The sequence below is a fragment of the Neltuma alba genome, unplaced genomic scaffold, assembly GCF_004799145.2.
Source record: "Neltuma alba isolate B1F8T4 unplaced genomic scaffold, ASM479914v2 tig00003911_pilon, whole genome shotgun sequence".
NCBI lineage: Eukaryota > Viridiplantae > Streptophyta > Magnoliopsida > Fabales > Fabaceae > Neltuma > Neltuma alba.
In genome coordinates this window covers 43,811-49,810 of record NW_021633476.1, presented here as the reverse complement: position 1 = coordinate 49,810, position 6,000 = coordinate 43,811, and positions in this window count along the sequence as shown.

The window sequence follows — 6,000 nt, the reverse complement described above, 5'->3', positions numbered from 1 at the left end:
TCTTTTTTAGGAACAAGAACGTTATATTATCTCTATCATAAATATCAATATATTATAAAATAAAAATTATAAATTCTATCATAAATTTTTCAAAATAATCTATAAATAAATAAATAGGGGGAGTATTATTTTTGTTAAAAAAATTATTGTATAGGAATGTCATTTCAATAATCTACAAAACAAGGGATGAGGCTTTAGCAACATCTTCCAATACATATGAGTGGAGGCCCAATCCAAAAAAACAAAAGCCCTCCAAAGACCTTTTTTTTTTTTTCGTTGCCAACCCTCCAACGATATATGCGAACCCAAGGCTTAGCTGATTCATCTATTTATGTTTAAACTGGATGCTGAATAACATTTCCTAAAAAGTGACATTGTAAAGTATTTATAATTTGAACTATGGCTACAAAACCATGCACAAAACTAGAACCATAAAATTCATAAATTATTATATCTGAATCATTATCGATTTTGCTAAAATAATTGCCAAACAAAACAAACCACCCATGGTTTCTCATGTTTAAAATTACGACTGCAAAACCAAGTACGAAACTCGACCATAAAATCCATAAATTCTTATATCTAAGCCACTATTGATTTATTTAAAATAATTATCCAACATAACAACCCGCCTATGGTTTTTCATATTTAAAACTATGGCTGTAAAACCAATACAACCATAAAATTCACAAATTCTTATATTTAAACCACTACTATCTTATTTAAAATAACTAACACAGCAAACCACTCATGGTTTCTCATATTTAAAACTATGGCTATAAAACCGGTACAACCATAAAATTCACAAATTTCTATATCTAAATCACTACTAACTTATTTAAAACAACTGTCCAAACATGATTTCTTATGTTTAAAATTATGACTACAAAACAAAGTACAAAACTACACTGGCTGCAAAACCAAAAATAGAGTGTTGTCCAATACTATATATAAAGAGGTATTTCTTGTAAGCTTGGAGTCACAAACCATTCGACCTACCTAATGGTATTGATGTCCTTCTCCTCGTCAGAATCCATGTCCTAATGCATATATGGCTGCCTCAAGACCTACATGTGAAGAGGAAGCTGAATCCTTTTCATCTCAAACTAATCCAATTTATACATGTGCTCCAGTATCATCACTACAGCTACAACCATGGCAAGCTCAAAAGACGTAGAATTGAGCAAGCTTTGCCAAACTTGTGGAGCAAACACGGCTATCGTCATGCCCTCCACATCTTGCCTCTTTGTTGAAGAAGACATTCATGGGTTCGTGCTGCTATCCCAAATGTCTGAACTTTTGTGATTCTTCAAATAGAGGTTGCAGCCAATCTTCTCTTATAGATGAACTTGATTCTTCAAATTGACGCCATAAGAACAAGAGGTTGAAAAGAATTCAGCTTCCCTTCGCATGTGGGTCGAGGCGGCCATATATGCACTGGGACAAGCGATCTGAAAAGGAGAAGGATATGGATGACCTTCCATTAGGGATATCAAATGTGCTTGCTTCTATAGCATCTTCATTTTTTCTCTCACGTACAATAATGCTACAAATGGTTGGAAGGATATTGTGACTATGGAGTATGAAGTATTGGTTTATGGCTTCAAGTTTACAGGAAGTACCTCTTTATGTGTGTGTGTGTGTGTGTGTGAATATATAGTATCCCACAATACTTTGTTTTTGGTTTGTAGCCACCATAGTTTTGTACTTGGTTTTTCAGCCATAGTTTTAAATATGAGAAGCCATGGTTAGTTTGTTATGTTGGATAGTTGTTTTAAATTAATCAATAGTGGTTTATATATAAAAATTTGTGAATTTTATGGTTGTAGTTTTGTACATTATTTTGTAGTCGTAATTTTGTGGCCATAGTTTTGTACTTGGTTTTGCAGCCATAGTTTTAAATATGAGAAACCATGAGTGGTTTATTGTGTTGGACAGCTGTTTTAAATAAGACAATAGTAGTTCGGACATAAAAATTTGTGGATTTTATGGTTGTAGTTTTGCATCTGGCTTTGCAGTTGCAATTTCATGGATGTAGTTTTGCAACAGGTTTTCAGTGATAATTTTAAATATGAGAAATCATGCATGATTTTGTTGTGTTGGACACTTGTATTAAATAAGTCATGGTGGTTAGGATATAAAAATATATGACTTTTATGGTTGTAGTTTTGTACATGGTTTTACGGCTACAATTTTGTGGCTGTAATTTTGTACTTGGTTTTGTAGCCGTAGTTTAAAATATGAGAAATCATGAACGGTTTGTTGCGTTGAACAGTTGTTTAAAATAAATCAGTAGTGATTTAGATATAAAAATCTGTGGATTTTATGGTTGTAACTTTGTACCTGTTTTTGCAGCCGCAATTTTGTGGCTATAGTTTTGCACTGATTTTACAGCCGTATTTTTAAATATGAGAAATCATGAGTGGCTTGTTATGTCGGTTTTAAATAAGTTATAGTGATCTGTTGTGTTGAACAGTTATTTTAAATAAAACATAGTGGCTTAAATATATGTGACTTTTATGATTGAAGTTTTATACCTATTGGGTGTTTGGCAACCTCCAAACCATAGTTTTAGAAACACTTTTTCACAAAACGAAGCAAATTCCTTCACATATTTATTTCGTAAACCGTAAAAGCACTTCTGAAACCATAATTTGATTTCTATCCAAACACCCCCTAGTTTTGTTGCCACAATTTTATGACTGTAGTTTTGCGCCTGATTTTTCAGTTTTGCTGCTACAGTTCTAAATGAGAAACTATGAATGATTTACTGTGTTCAACAGTTGTTTTAATAAAATCAATATCAATAGTAGTTTGTATATAAGAATTTGTGGATGGTGGTTTTAAATAAATGAAGCCAATATACTATGTATGATGAACAATTATTTGTATTGCTCAAAAAGCTAAACATTGAAACTAGCGAGCTTTCTTTTATTCGATATACGCGCGCTAACATTTAATTATATCCTTTTTTTGTATTTTGAATTATTCATGTATAATTTATCTGGTAGCCTTTAATTTAGATTATATCTCCTATAGGCCTATGCCATATATATATATATATATATATATATATAGCCATAAATTCCTTTTTTTTTATCATACTTTTTTTGTATCAGTCATCAAATATTCAAATGCCCAATAGAGATAAGTTACACCCTAACCTATAAAAAGTCTAGAAAAGCTAGGTCAGGATTTTAATCGTGTTAAAGAACATTGTATGATGACTTTAATTAAAAACTATCTTTTTGTAGGAACATGAACGTTACATTATCTCTATCATAAATATGAATATATTCTGAAATAAAAATTATAAATTATATCATAAATTTTGCAAAATAATCTATAAATAAATAGGGGGAAATTGGGGATAAATTCCTCATTACAAATTTAATTAGAAATTTAATTAGCAAATAGTTCATAGGATCATTAATTGCACAAAGAAACATTAGTTGGTTTGCACAAAAATATTTGGATATAAGAGATTAAGTTTGTACATAGAAAAGATGACTTGCACATAAGAGAATCTTATTTGCACAAAGGGAAATTGAGTTACACATTGCACAAAGGAAGATTATTACACATAAGGAAAGATAAATTGCACGTCACATAAGTTAAGTTGCACACAATAAAAGTTAAGTTGCACAAAGTCTTTAGGTCCTATTTACCAACTAAATTTTTAATGATAAATTTATCCCTAGTTTTTCCCAGATAGGGGGAGTATTATTTTTGTTAAAAAAATTATTGTACAGGAATGTCGTTTCAATGATCTCCACAACCATGGATGAGGCTCTTACAACACCCTTAACATCCAATGAAATATGAGTGGAGGCCCAATCCAAAACATAAAACGAAAAAAAGCCCTCCAAGATTTTTTTTCTCCCCCCATTGCCAACCCTCCGAACATATATGCCAGCCAAAGACTTGGCTGATTCATTTGTTTATGTTTAAACTAGATGCTAAATAACATTTCCTTAAAACTGACATTGTAAAGTATTTATAATTTATAAATATTACTTTCAGTTTTAAATATAAGATCTAATTTTTAATGTAATTTATAAAGTATGATTCAATATTTATTAATGATTATGAGATATACCTCTATTCATTTCACCTAAAAAGTGGGAAAAGAAATAGAGTTTGCTCATTATCTATTTTTTGTCAATGAAATTAAATAAGAGTATATTTGAAAAACAAAAACAAGATTATTGACTATATTTAACTCCCTTCCTTAATTAAGGAGATTCGCTGAAAAATGCCAACTACAAGCTGAGAATATATAATAAAGAGGGAGAAATGTTACAGACATCACAAAAAGGGAACGACTAGCTGGCTGATATGCTCATTCTCGTACTAAATATAAAATCTAATTACGAAATTTACTTCACCTTTAAATATAAAACCTAAATTCATTTTATTTCTTAAATTTATAATTTTTTTCAACAATTTATATTGATTATATATGTTTAGGGGATTTTCATCATAAAGAAAGTTCAAATGCAAATAATTAAGGAATTTAAGAAAAACTAACACATATTTTTATTAAATATTAATTAATTTAACTAGTTTTTTTAATATCTATAAATTAATTATATGATTCTTATATATCAAAGAGAGGTGGTTTTACATCAAAATACAGACAACTAATGACATAAATGTTGTAGTTGGAAATGTTGGAATATAATATACAAACACAAATACACAAACATACATAAACTTCTTTGTGCCCAGGTTGGTCCCCTACCTCTATATGTCTGGTTTGTGTCGACAATGTCTTATGGTTCATGATGCTTCAATTCAATTTGCTGTCCCAAGGCATGACTTATTTAATTTGTGATTAATAGAAACCAATTTGTTCATATGACGTGTATTGTACGGCTTCGATCTTTTATATAGGAAAGCTTCATTATCTAGTATTTTTGGCCTAACTTCATCATCTAGTATTGAATGCAAAGGTATTGGCATGGCTTTAAAAAATACTAATAAAAAATAACTGCATATATATACCACTCTCATCTCATCTGTATTATTGCAAGTCCCTTATAACTTATTCTTACATAATAATAAACGGATTAACATAATAAAATTTTTCAAATTTATCCTTATTAAATTTTCTTTACCTTTATGTATTTACAAATCATTCTTATATCTCTTTCTCCTGTTTTTCTCTTTTCAACAAAAATTAAGTAAAAATAAAATTAAAAAATAATCATTAAATATCTTACAAACGACTTATATTGAGGACTAAAATTTTTTCCTGCAAGCGATTTATAATAAGAATTAGTTATATCTCAAAACCAAAACATGTCTCATATAAGCCATAGTTCAAAAAAAATAATTATATATAATTGCAAGTGTAAATTCCTTACCAATAAAAATTTATTTGAACAATATATTTCATTTTCATTTTTTACGTCCGGTGATCAAGTTCAAGTCTAATCTAAAGGTGTCCGTGCAATTACAAATATTTGTTCATAGTTTGGTTTTTAGTTAGTAATTAACATAGTCTTACATATATGAGTAATCATTTCATTATTTGTACAATAAATTTATTATGGTAAACGAATTTTAAAGTTGCTGGGTTAGTTAATTACGTAACTCACATTTGTCAGAATAAATTAAAGTTAATGCAAAAATGATCATATGATTGAGATTATAATTATTGCTTAACAAACGCTGGCTTATAGGTTACGTTAATAGTTGACTTAAGGTGTTAAATGAAGGCCCTTTGACGGCATAAAACAGCACATATTTGCTGGCTCTGATAATAACTATTAAAATCTTTAATTACTCTCCATAATCTAATTCTTTAATTTGTTTGGTAAAAGTTAGCACAGCATTGATTGTAAAATAAATTTAGATTATGTATATTAAATTTTAGCAGCGGATCTTATTATTGACCCTATTTTTAGTAAATTTGAATAACTAGTGATGGTAGAGAGAGAGAGAGAGAGATAACTAGTAAAACAACAAATTAAACTTAAGGGGAAAAAGTGGGAA